Source organism: Rattus norvegicus, chromosome 12 (assembly GCF_021556685.1).
Source record: "Rattus norvegicus strain SHRSP/BbbUtx chromosome 12, alternate assembly SHRSP_T2T, whole genome shotgun sequence".
Lineage (NCBI taxonomy): Eukaryota > Metazoa > Chordata > Mammalia > Rodentia > Muridae > Rattus > Rattus norvegicus.
In genome coordinates this window covers 10871247-10885070 of record NC_141545.1, presented here as the reverse complement: position 1 = coordinate 10885070, position 13824 = coordinate 10871247, and the positions used below count along the sequence as shown (strand labels likewise).

The 13824-nt window shown below is 39.8% G+C and overlaps 1 pseudogene across 1 annotated transcript in view; it reads left to right on the top strand.

Annotated features, from left to right (window-relative positions):
• The window catches only part of Tgap1-ps1 (GTPase activating protein testicular GAP1, pseudogene 1), a 34510-nt pseudogene that overhangs the window by 17291 nt on the left and 3395 nt on the right, over positions 1–13824 (top strand). The window contains 1 exon segment of the transcript NR_131943.3: positions 119–377. The product of NR_131943.3 is annotated as a GTPase activating protein testicular GAP1, pseudogene 1 (transcript).

The following is a 13824-nucleotide window of genomic DNA, read 5'->3' as shown; positions in this document are numbered from 1 at the left end:
AATTGTTCTCAGAACTTTGAACTGCATATTTTTAGCCCCCAAGACTAAGAAGTAAAATGTGATTTTGCAACCATGCAAAATGACAGAGACCCTCTGTGTTTGCCCTGTTTTTTCATAGATTTCTCTAGTAGAATTTATGATCGAAAATTCTACAAAAGTTTTTGGAGAAGACCTGGCTGCAGTGGGGCTTGGAACATCACTATATCATCCTCCTGGAGGAAAGTCCTCATGTTCCCAGAATAATGCAACAAATATTGGAAACATTAAGGAAACCGAACATGGACTTAGCAGCTGCCCCATTGGGAGAACATGCACTCCTGGCTATAATACACTGCCGAAAAGTCCAGCTGCTTCTCTTCCCTATGAAGGCCTTATAGGTACATATACTTGTTCTACTCCCAGAAATTAAAGTTAAACCAATGAGCACTGAAAATATGATTTATAACAAACAGCAATGAAGGATTTACCATGTGAGGGAAAATTTCACCTGTGCATTATAGATATTATCCTATTGTTAGAATTTGCTTCCAAACTTTAGTACCTCTTTCCACTGGTCCTGAGTTTATGCTAGAGGTTAAACACAGAAATGAGATTAAGAAATTAAGAATATGTAAAGAAATGATACTTACAGTGATATATTGATTCTTAACATTTTTTCCATCTTTATTAACTTGAGTGTTTCTTGTTTACATTTCGATTGTTATTCCCCTTCCCGGTTTCACAGCCAACATCCCCCTAACCCCTCCCACTCCCCTTCTGTTCCCCTCTCTATCCTCCCCCCATTACCACCCTCCCCCCCAACAATCAAGTTTACTGGGGATTCAGTTTTGGCAGGACCAAGGGCTTCCCCTTCCACTGGTGCTCTTACTAGGATATTCATTGCTACCTATGAGGTTGAAGCCCAGGGTCAGTCCATGTATAGTCTTTGGGTAGTGGCTTAGTCCCTGGAAGCTCTGGTTGGTTGGCATTGTTGGTCATCTGGGGTGTTGAGCCCCTTCAAGCTCTTTCAGTCTTTTCTCTGATTCCTTCAACGGGGGTCCCATTCTCAGTTCAGTGGTTTGCTGCTGGCATTCGCCTATGTATTTGCTGTATTCTGGCTGTCTCTCAGGAGAGATCTGCATCCTGTTCCTGTCGGCCTGCACTTCTTTGCTTCATCCATTTTATCTAATTGGTGGCTGTATATGAATGGGCCACATGTGGGGCAGGCTCTGAATGGGTGTTCCTTCTGCCTCTGTTCTAAACTTTGCCTCCCGATTCCCTCCCAAGGGTATTCTTGTTCCCCTTTTAAAGAAGGAGTGAAGCATTCACATTTTGGTCATCCTTCTTGAGTTTCATGTGTTCTGTGCATCCAGGGTAATTCAAGCATTTGGGCTAATAGCCACTTATCAATGAGTGCATACCATGTGTGTTTTTCTGTGATTGGGTTACCTCACTTAGGATGATATTTTCCAGTTCCATCCATTTGCTTATGAATTTCATAAAGTCATTGTTTTTGATAGCTGAGTAATATTCCATTGTGTAGATGTACCACATTTTCTGTATCCATTCCTCTGCTGAAGGGCATCTGGGCTCTTTCCAGCTTCTGGCTATTATAAATAAGGCTGCTATGAACATAGTGGAGCACATGTCTTTGTTATATGTAGGGGCATCTTTTGGGTATATGCCCAAGAGAGGTATAGTTGGGTCCTCAGGTAGTTCAATGTCCAATTTTCTGAGGAACCTCCAGACTGATTTCCAGAATGGTTGTCACCATCTGTTGTTGTAAAAATATAAAAACAATAAAAAGTATTGTTGGTCTTTTACCCCGCTGGGCCCACACCGCGGTGCCCAGATATCTGCTAGATTATCTTGGCGGAAACACAGCCCAGCCGCACACTTTCCTACACTCAAACCCTCACATAAAAGAACACACAATACAATAATCTTAGATCCAATTGGTAAGATATAATTGCCCACTTAAACATACAAAGCCTGGTACTATCCATCCCTTGAGAACATTAATAACAATCTGTATATACACAGAGCAGAATCTTTTTTTTCTTTTTTTTAAAATTTATTTAATACTTAATAATAATTCTTTGGTTTCCGGGCAAACATCCCCCTCCCCCCTCCCCTTTCTTATGGGTGTTCCCCTCCCAACCCTCCCCCCATTGCCACCCTCCCCCCAACAGTCTAGTTCACTGGGGATTCAGTCTTAGCAGGACCCAGGGCTTCCCCTTCCACTGGTGATCTTACTAGGATATTCATTGCTACCTATGAGGTCAGAGTCCAGGGTCAGTCCATGTATAGACTTTAGGTAGTGGCTTAGTCCCTGGAAGCTCTGGTTGCTTGGCATTGTTGTACATATGGGGTCTCGAGCCCCTTCAAGCTCTTCCAGTTCTTTCTCTGATTCCTTCAACGGGGGTCCTATTCTCAGTTCAGTGGTTTGCTGCTGGCATTCACCTCTGTATTTGCTGTATTCTGGCTGTGTCTCTCAGGAGCGATCTACATCCGGCTCCTCTCGGTCTGCACTTCTTTGCTTCATCCATCTTGTCTAATTGGGTGGCTGTATATATATGGGCCACATGTGGGGCAGGCTCTGAATGGGTGTTCCTTCAGTCTCTGTTTTAATCTTTGCCTCTCTCTTCCCTGCCAAGGGTATTCTTGTTCCCCTTTTAGAGAAGGAGTGAAGCATTCACATTTTGATCATCCGTCTTGAGTTTCATTTGTTCTAGGCATCTAGGGTAATTCAAGCATTTGGGCTAATAGCCACTTATCAGTGAGTGCATACCATGTATGTCTTTCTGTGATTGGGTTAGCTCACTCAGGATGATATTTTCCAGTTCCAACCATTTGCCTACGAATTTCATAAAGTCATTGTTTTTGATAGCTGAGTAATATTCCATTGTGTAGATGTACCACATTTTCTGTATCCATTCCTCTGTTGAAGGGCATCTGGGTTCTTTCCAGCTTCTGGCAATTATAAATAAGGCTGCGATGAACATAGTGGAGCACGTGTCTTTTTTATATGTTGGGGCATCTTTTGGGTATATGCCCAAGAGAGGTATAGCTGGATCCTCAGGCAGTTCAATGTCCAATTTTCTGAGGAAACACCAGACTGATTTCCAGAATGGTTGTACCAGTCTGCAATCCCACCAACAATGGAGGAGTGTTCCTCTTTCTCCACATCCTCGACAGCATCTGCTGTCACCTGAGTTTTTGATCTTAGCCATTCTCACTGGTGTGAGGTGAAATCTCAGGGTTGTTTTGATTTGCATTTCCCTTATGACTAAAGATGTTGAACATTTCTTTAGGTGTTTCTCAGCCATTTGGCATTCCTCAGCTGTGAATTCTTTGTTTAGCTCTGAACCCCATTTTTTAATAGGGTTATTTGTCTCCCTGTGGTCTAACTTCTTGAGTTCTTTGTATATTTTGGATATAAGGCCTCTATCTGTTGTAGGATTGGTAAAGATCTTTTCCCAATCTGTTGGTTGCCGTTTTGTCCTAACCACAGTGTCCTTTGCCTTACAGAAGCTTTGCAGTTTTATGAGATCCCATTTGTCGATTCTTGATCTTAGAGCATAAGCCATTGGTGTTTTGTTCAGGAAATTTTTTCCAGTGCCCATGTGTTCCAGATGCTTCCCTAGTTTTTCTTCTATTAGTTTGAGTGTGTCTGGTTTGATGTGGAGGTCCTTGATCCACTTGGACTTAAGCTTTGTACAGGGTGATAAGCATGGATCGATCTGCATTCTTCTACATGTTGACCTCCAGTTGAACCAGCACCATTTGCTGAAAATGCTATCTTTTTTCCATTGGATGGTTTTGGCTCCTTTGTCAAAAATCAAGTGACCATAGATGTGTGGGTTCATTTCTGGGTCTTCAATTCTGTTCCATTGGTCTATCTGTCTGTCTGTGTACCAATACCATGCAGTTTTTATCACTATTGCTCTGTAATACTGCTTGAGTTCAGGGATAGTGATTCCCCCTGAAGTCCTTTTATTGTTGAGGATAGTTTTAGCTATCCTGGGTTTTTTGTTATTCCAGATGAATTTGCAAATTGTTCTGTCTAACTCTTTGAAGAATTGGATTGGTATTTTGATGGGGATTGCATTGAATCTGTAGATCGCTTTTGGTAAAATGGCCATTTTTACTATATTAATCCTGCCAATCCATGAGCTTGGGAGATCTTTCCATCTTCTGAGGTCTTCTTCAATTTCTTTCTTCAGAGGCTTGAAGTTCTTATTGTACAGATCTTTTACTTGCTTGGTTAAAGTCACACCGAGGTACTTTATATTATTTGGGTCTATTATGAAGGGTGTCGTTTCCCTAATTTCTTTCTCGGCTTGTTTCTCTTTTGTGTAGAGGAAGGCTACTGATTTATTTGAGTTAATTTTATACCCAGCCACTTTGCTGAAGTTGTTTATCAGCTTTAGTAGTTCTCTGGTGGAACTTTTGGGATCACTTAAATAAACTATCATATCATCTGCAAATAGTGATATTTTGACTTCTTCTTTTCCGATCTGTATCCCCTTGACCTCCTTTTGTTGTCTGATTGCTCTGGCTAGAACTTCAAGAACTATATTGAATAAGTAGGGAGAGAGTGGGCAGCCTTGTCTAGTCCCTGATTTTAGTGGGATTGCTTCAAGTTTCTCTCCATTTAGTTTAACGTTAGCAACTGGTTTGCTGTATATGGCTTTTAGTATGTTTACGTATGGGCCTTGAATTCCTATTTTTTCCAGGACTTTTATCATGAAGGGGTGTTGAATTTTGTCAAATGCTTTCTCAGCATCTAATGAAATGATCATGTGGTTTTGTTCTTTCAGTTTGTTTATATAATGGGTCACGTTGATGCTTTTCCGTATATTAAACCATCCCTGCATGCCTGGGATGAAGCCTACTTGATCATGCTGGATGATTGTTTTGATGTGCTCTTGGATTCGGTTTGCCAGAATTTTATTGAGTATTTTTGCGTCGATATTCATAAGGGAAATTGGTCTGAAGTTCTCTTTCTTTGTTGTGTCTTTGTGTGGTTTAGGTATAAGAGTAATTGTGGCTTCATAGAAGGAATTCGGGAGTGATCCATCTGTTTCAATTTTGTGGAATAGTTTGGATAATATTGGTATGAGGTCTTCTATGAAAGTTTGATAGAATTGTGCACTAGACCAGTCTGGACCTGGGCTCTTTTTGGTTGGGAGACCTTTAATGACTGCTTCTATTTCCTTAGGAGTTATGGGGTTGTTTAACTGATTTATCTGTTCCTGATTTAACTTTGGTACCTGGTATCTGTCTAGGAAATTGTCCATTTCCTGCAGATTTTCAAGTTTTGTTGAATATAGGCTTTTATAGTAAGATCTGATGATTTTTTGAATTTCCTCTGAATCTGTAGTTATGTCTCCCTTTTCATTTCTGATTTTGTTAATTTGGACACACTCTCTGGGTCCTCTCGTTAGTCTGGCTAAGGGTTTATCTATCTTGTTGATTTTCTCAAAGAACCAACTTTTGGTTCTGTTGATTCTTTCTATGGTCCTTTTTGTTTCTACTTGGTTGATTTCAGCTCTGAGTTTGATTATTTCCTGCCTTCTACTCCTCCTGGGTGTATTTGCTTCTTTTTGCACAGAGCAGAATCTTAACATCACCTGTCATCTTGTTCTGCCACGGTTTCTCAGCCCCTCTCCTCCGCCCTGTCTCCTCCTCTCTCCCCTAGTCTCCTCCTCTTCCTTCAAACTTCTCTCCCACCCATCCTTCCTTCTCCTCCAATGATAGGCCTCCTTCTATCCTGTACCTTCCTCACCTGTGACATCATCCTACATTTCACCCTTTTGTCTAATCAAAAAAAAAGTTTCTCTCAAATATAAGCTAAGCACAACTACTATCATTTTGTAATTAAGAGCATAAAATATATCTAACACCCTGTCCAACACTATATCAGTTAAACAGAACATTTAGTTATCCATTCCAGCTTAAGAAAGGCTTAAAATCTGTATTATATCTTGGCTAGCTTGCATACTACCTGATAACTATCCAATAAAATATGTATATTTAGAGTTAAACAGCCTGATAGGCTATGAGACTATAATCAGTCTTCAACCCCATCAGAAATCTGGGAATGACCAAATCTCTATACACATAGGAAGCCTAACAGGGCTTCCAGAACTGAGAGGTTGTAGAGACAAATCTCTGCTAGCACAGTCCCTTGTTAGCAACATGTGAGCTCAAATCTTCAGCCTTTTGGCCCAAAATCAACTGACAGACTCTAGAAATGCAGATTTTGAAGGGCTGATCACCCTGTCTTGGCAGGGTTTATCAGTCAACTATTCTGCATAATTTGTCCTTTTCTGGACAGTATTAGTCTGCAGATGAAACAGGCAGTTTTGTCCAGTGGCTGCCTAGCCACAAAGTATTGCCTTACCTGGAGGTAGATATGTTCACATTCTTCGTTAAATCCACCAAAGGGTAACTGTTAGGAGCAGATATGTCTCAACAAAAGATAAATAACTTTAAATCTCAAATTTTGTGGATTTCTGACATTTTTGAAAACCATCTATCTATATAAGACAATCTCGACTGTTGTCTTTATATCTTAATATTGTCTTGAAAGTTCTCTCACAAAGTCAGTAATATGTTTGGTATTTGGCCCTTAACTCACATGTGTAATCAACTCATAAGTTTGTAATGACATCAATAGAAGGACTGGCTCTAAACCTTGTACTTTTAATCTCTTTTAACAAATAAATTCTATATCAAAACAAAGATGATTTTAGCTTAGTTAACAAATAGGATTACGACTCTATAACTCAAACTACCCAATTCCTCCCTGTTAAAATACAATCATTTCTAAATTTCTCATAAAAATAACTTTAGAATAACCACTTCCAGCCCCCCAAAGTCCAGGGAATTGGGGCGACGACTTCTCCATAACTTCTTCAAGCTGTACATGGGCATTGAGATATCCTTAGGGGTAGGGGGTAGGAAGAATGAAGCAAATACTGTAGCGGGATGTGTCCTGACTGGACCCAGCTGAAAGTCTTTGAGACCAGGATTCCAAGTAGGCACACTCTGTAAAATACAACTCTGAAGACAAAAGTTTAGAATTGAGATATCTTTTTGTTTGATTCTCCTGAATAAATTTTTCAGGTGGTCTACCTCTATCAAATCTGATCAGTATGACTCTGTGAGGTTTCCAGAGCCTAATCACAGGTTTTAGAAACACAAAGACAAAATCTTTCTCCCAAAATACTGTGTTCCTTAGTCTGAAACCAGAAAAGCTTGTATCTTGCACTTTCTCCCAGAGTAATAATATAATCATAAAACTCAAAAGTCACACCCATCATGAATATTAAACAATTTTTTAAAAAAGGAAGTAAGCTAAACAATGAACCTGATAGGCTTTTGTACTCTGTGATACTGGGAAAGTATCCCAAAGTTCCCATGGAGCCCACGTTAAGAGAATTCGAGCTTCATGTTGTGGTATATATCAAAAGTAACCACAAACCCTCGCTAGCCAGCATCAACGAGCCATATGGCCTTTAGTGGTGTAATTCATAAAACAAACCAAATACCTTTTATCAATTCCAGTATCAATAAGCAACACATCAAACCAGGACTTTAGCCCAAAATATCTCAATCTGTTAAGCTCTCTACCCGGAACCACAGATTTTTCTTTAACCTTAATAACTTCTAAAATATATGCCTGCATTCACTCTCCTTGGTGTTACAGACATTAAATCACAACTCTCTACTTGGAGTTAGTGACTAATTTTCCCCTAAGTTCTGAACCGTGGATGAAAATCCCCACCTGATTCAGGTAATCTCTTTACTCTCTTCTTTCTAAAAACAAACTCAATCACCTTTTAATAATACCTGTAATTAAGAAGTAGCTTGTCTAACTAGGATTTCAACCCAAAATTCCCATGGAGCCCACATTAAAAAGAATATGAGTATCCTAAACAACTTTCTTTAAAAAGCAGCTTTTAATCTCTAACTCTCTGAGCTGCCATTACTTATCACACAGCAGGAGACCTACAGCCTGCCAGCCCAGGTGGCTTCCCCATTTCTTTGTTTGAATTCCTGCCCTTAAGATATCACATGACTTAACATGACGCTGGCCTCCTCTTACTTAGAAAATAAAAACTTTCTCTCAACTCTAAGGGTTACTAGTGGATTCTTGTCCATCACTTTGGCTTGCCATCTGTTGTTGTAAAAATATAAATATAAAAAAGATTAATGGTGTCTTTTACCCCGCTAGGTCCTTACCACAGTGCCCCAAGATATCTGCTAGATTATCTTGGCGGAAACACAGCCCAGCCGCACACTTCCCTACACTCAAACCCTCACATAAAAGAACCCACAATACAATAATCTTAGATCCAATTGGTAAGATATAATTGCCCACTTAAACATACAAAGCCCGGTACTATCCATCCCTTGAGAACATTAATAACAACCTGTATATACACAGAGCAGAATCTTAACATCACCTGCCATCTTGTCCTGCCACGGCTTCTCAGCCCCTCTCCTCCGCCCTGTCTCCTCCTCTCTCCCCTTGTCTCCTCCTCTTCCTTCAAACTTCTCTCCTGCCGATCCTTCTTTCTCCTCCAATGACAGGCCTCCTTCTATCCTGTACCTGCCTCACCTGTGACATCATCCTACATGTACTAGTCTGCAATCCCACCAATAATGGAGGAGTGTTCCTCTTTCTCCACATCCTCGACAGCATTTGCTGTCACCTGAGTTTTTGATCTTAGCCATTCTCACTGGTGTGAGGTGAAATCTCACAGTTGTTTTGATTTGCATTTCCCTTATGACAGAAGATGTTAAACATTTCTTTAGGTGTTTCTCAGCCATTAGGCATTCCTCAGCTCAGAATTCTTTGTTTAGCTCTGAATCCCTTTTTTTATAGGGTTATTTGTCTCCCTGCAGTCTACCTTTTTGAGTTCTTTATATATTTTGGATATAAGCCCTCTATCTGTTGTAGGATTGGTAAAGATCTTTTCCCAATCTGTTGGTTGTCGATTTGTCCTAACAACAGTATCCTTTGCCTAACAGAAGCTTTGCAGTTTTATGAGATCCCATTTGTCGATTCTGGATCTTAGAGCATAAGCCATTGGTGTTTTGTTCAGGATATTTTCTCCAGTGCCCATGTGATTGAGATGCTTACCCACTTTTTCTTCTACTAGTTTGAGTGTATCTGGTTTGATGTGGAGGTCCTTGATCCACTTGGACTTAAGCTTTGTACAGGGTGATAAGCATGGATCGATCTGCATTCTTCTACATGACTGACCTCAGGTTGAACCACCACCATTTGCTGAAAATGCTATCTTTTTTCCATTGGATAGTTTTGGCCCCTTTGTCAAAAATCAAGTGACCATAGGTGTGTGGGTTCATTTCTGGGTCTTCAATTCTATTCCACTGGTCTCTCTGTCTGACTCTGTACCAATACCATACAGTTTTTTATCACCATTGCTCTGTAATACTCCTTGAGTTCAGGTATAGTGATCCCCCCCCCCCCAGAAGTCCTATTATTTTTGAGGATAGTTTTAGCTATCCTGGGTTTTTTGTTATTCCAAATGAATTTGCAAATTGTTCTGTCTAACTCTCTGAAGAATTGGATTGGTATTTTGATGGGGATTGCATTGAATCTGTAGATCGCTTTTGGTAAAATTGCCATTTTTACTATATTAATCCTGCCAATGCATGAGCATGGGAGATATTTCCATCTTCTGAGGTCTTCTTCAATTTCTTTCTTCAGAGACTTGAAGTTCTTATCATACAGATCTTTCACTTGCTTGGTTAAAGTCACACTAAGGTATTTTATATTATTTGGGACTTTTATGAAGGGTGTCGTTTCCCTAATTTCTTTCTCGGCTTGTTTCTCTTTTGTATAGAGGAAGGCTACTGATTTATTTGAGTTAATTTTATACCCAGCCACTTTGCTGAAGTTGTTTATCAGGTTTAGTAGTTCTCTGGTGGAACTTTTGGGATCACTTAAATAAACTATCATATCATCTGCAAATAGTGATATTTTGACTTCTTCTTTTCCGATCTGTATCCCCTTGACCTCCTTTTGTTGTCTGATTGCTCTGGCTAGAACTTCAAGAACTATATTGAATAAGTAGGGAGAGAGTGGGCAGCCTTGTCTAGTCCCTGATTTTAGTGGGATTGCTTCAAATTTCTGTCCATTTAGTTTAATGTTAGCAACTGGTTTGCTGTATATGGCTTTTAGTATGTTTAGGTATGGGCCTTGAATTCCCATTCTTTCCAGGACTATTATGATGAAGGGGTGTTGAATATTGTCAAATGCTTTCTTAACATCTAATGAAATGGTCATGTGGTTTTGTTCTTTCAGTTTGTTTATATAATGGATTACGTTAATGGTTTTCTGAATATTAAACCATCCCTGCATGCCTGGGATGAAGCCTACTTGATCATGGTGGATGACCGTTTTGATGTGCTCTTGGATTCAGTTTGCCAGAATTTTATTGAGTATTTTTGCTTCGATCCTCATAAGGGAAATTGGTCTGAAGTTCTCTTTCTTTGTTGGGTCTTTGTGTGGTTTAGGTATAAGAGTAATTGTGGCTTCATAGAAGGAATTCGGTAGCAATCTTGTCTGTTTCAATTTTGTGGAATAGTTTGGATAGTATTGGTTTGAGGTCTTCTATGAAGGTCTGATAGAATTCTGCACTAAACCCGTCTGGACCTGGGCTCTTTTTGGTTGGGAGACCTTTAATGACTGCTTCTATTTCCTTAGGAGTTATGGGGTTGTTTAAATGGTTTATCTGTTCCTGATTTAACTTCGGTACTGGGTATTTGTCTAGGAAATTATCCATTTCCTGAAGATTTTTAAGTTTTATTGAATATAGGCTTTTGTAGTAGGATCTGATGATTTTTTGAATTTCCTCTGATTTGATAGTTATGTCTCCCTTTTCATTTCTGATTTTGTTAATTTGGACACACTCTCTGTTTCCTCTCATTACTCTTCTAAGGGTTTATCTATCTTGTTGATTTTCTCAAAGAACCAACTTTTTTTTCTGTTGATTCTTTCTATGGTCCTTTTTGTTTCTACTTGGTTGATTTCAGCTCTGAGTTTGATTATTTCCTGCCTTCTATTCCTCCTAGGTGTATTTGCTTCTTTTTGTTCTAGAGCTTTTAGGTGTGCTGTCAAGTTGCTGATATATGCTCTCTCCTGTTTCTTTCTGCAGACATTCAGAGCTATGAGTTTTCCTCTTAGCACAGCTTTCATTGTGTCACATAAGTTTGGGTATGTTGTACCTTCATTTTCATTGAATTCTAAGAAGTCTTTAATTTCTTTCTTTATTTCTTCCTTGACAAGGTCATCACTGAGTAGAGCATTGTTCAACTTCCATGTATATGTGGGCGTTCTTCCCTTATTGTTATTGAAGACCAGCTTTAGCCCGTGGTGGTCTGATAGGACACATGGGATTATTTCTAACTTTCTGTATCTGTTGATGCCTTTTTTATGACCAATTATGTGGTCAGTTTTGGAAAATACCATGAGGTGGTGAGAAGAAGGTTTATCTTTTTGTTTTAGGATAGAAAGTTCTATAACTATCTTTTAAGTCAATTTGGTTCATGACTTCTCTTAGTCTGTCTATGTCTTTGTTAAATTTCTGTTTCCATGATCTGTCCAGTGTGAGTGGGGTGTTGAAATCTCCCACTATTATTGTGTGAGGTGCAATGTGTGCTTTGAGCCTTAGTAAGGTTTCATTTATGTATGTAGGTGCCCTTGTATTTGGAGCATAAATATTTAGGATTGAGAGTTCATCTTGGTGGATTTTTCCTTTGATGAATATGAAGTATCCTTATCTTTTTTGATGACATTTAGTTGAAAATCGATTTTGTTCAATATTAGAATGGCTACTCCAGCTTGCTTCTTCAGACCATCTGCTTGGAAAGTAGTTTTCCAGCCTTTCACTCTGAGGTAGTTTCTGTCTTTGTCTCTCAGGTGTGTTTCCTGTAGGCAGCAGAATGCAGGGTCCTCATTGAGTATTCAGCTTGTTAATCTATGTCTTTTCATTGGGAGTTGAGACCTTTGATGTAGAGAGATATTAAGGAATAGTGATTATTGCTTCCGGTTATATTCATATTTGGATGTGAGAATATGTTTGTGTGCTTTTCTTTTGTTTTGTTGCCAAGATGATTAGTTTCTTGCTTTTTCTAGGGTGTAGCTTGCCTCCTTATGTTGGGCTTTACCATTTATTATCCTTTCTAATGCTTGATTTGTAGAAAGATATTGGGTAAGTTTGGTTTTGTCATGGAATATCTTGGTTTCTCCATCTGTGTTAATTGAGAGTTTTGCTGGATACAGTACCCTGGACTGGCATTTGTGTTCTCTTAGGGTCTGTATGACATCTGTCCAGGATCTTCTGGTTTTCATATTCTCTAGTGAGAAGTCTGGTGTGATTCTGATAGGTCTGCCTTTATACGTTACTTGACCTTTTTCCCTTACTGCTTTTAATATTCTTTCTTTATTTTGTGCATTTGGTGTTTTACTATTATGTGACGGGAGGAGTTTCTTTTCTGGTCCAATCTATTTGGAGTTCTGTAGTCTTCTTGTATGTTTATGGGCATCTCTTTCTTTAGGTTAGGGAAGTTTTCTTCTATGATTTTGTTGAAGATATTTACTGGTCCTTTGAGCTGGGAGTCTTCACTCTCCTCTATACCTAGTATCCTTAGGTTTGATCTTCTCATTGAGTCCTGGTTTTCCTGTATGTTTTGAACCAGTAGCTTTTTCCATTTTACATTATCTTTGACTATTGTGTCGATGATTTCTATGGAATCTTCTGCTCCTGAGATTCTCTCTTCTAACTCTTGTATTCTGTTGGTGGTGCTTGTATCTGCAGCTCTTTGTCTCTTCCTTTTGTTTTCTATATCCAGGGTTGTTTCCCTTTGTGCTTTCTTTATTGCTTCTATTTCCATTTTCAATTCCTTCACCTGTTTGTGTTTTCCTGGAATTCTTTCAGGCATTTTTGTGATTCCTCTGAATAGGCTTCTACTTGTTTATTTCTGTTTTCCTGCGTTTCTCTAAGGGAGTTCTTCTTGTCTTTCTTGAAGTCTTCCAGCATCATGATCAAATGTGATTTTAAATCTAGATCTTGCTTTTCTGGTGTGTTTGGATATTGAGTGTTTGCTTTGGTGGGAGAATTGGGTTCCGATGATTGCCATGTAGTCTTGGTTTCTGTTGCTTGGGTTCCTGTGCTTGCCTCTCGCCATCAGGTTGTCTCTGGTGTTACCTTGTTCTGATATTTCTGACAATGGCTATACTGTCCTATAGGCCTGTGTGTCAGGGGTGCTGTATACCTGTTTTCCTGTTTTCTTTCAGCCAGTTATAGGAACAGAGTGTTCTGGTTTCAGGTGTATAGTCTTTCCTGTCTACTGGTCTTCAGCTGTTCCTGTGGGTCTGTATCCTGAGTCCACCAGGCAGGTCGCTTGGAGCAGAGAAATTGGTCTTACCTGTGGCCCAGCGGCTCAAGTTGCTGGTTGGGGGCTGCTGTTGAGCTCTCCGTGAGGGCGGCAACCAGGAGGGCCTGGGCTGCCTTTTCCTGGCCCCCCTTACACCGGGATCCCAGATGGTATTATGTGTTTTCCTCTGGAGTCAAAAATGTGGGCAGAGTGTAGTGTCTTCTGGTTTCCCAGGCATGTCTGCCCCTCTGAAGGTTTAGCTCTCCCTCCCACGGGATTTTGATGCAGAGAACTGTTGATCCGGTGTCTTCAGGTCCGGGCTGTGTCTGGAGTGCAGGGATCCTGCTGCTCGAGTGCTGATTCTTAACATTCTCAACATAGACCCTTTTTTATTTTCCTCCATTATATTAACCTGGGTATTTCTTA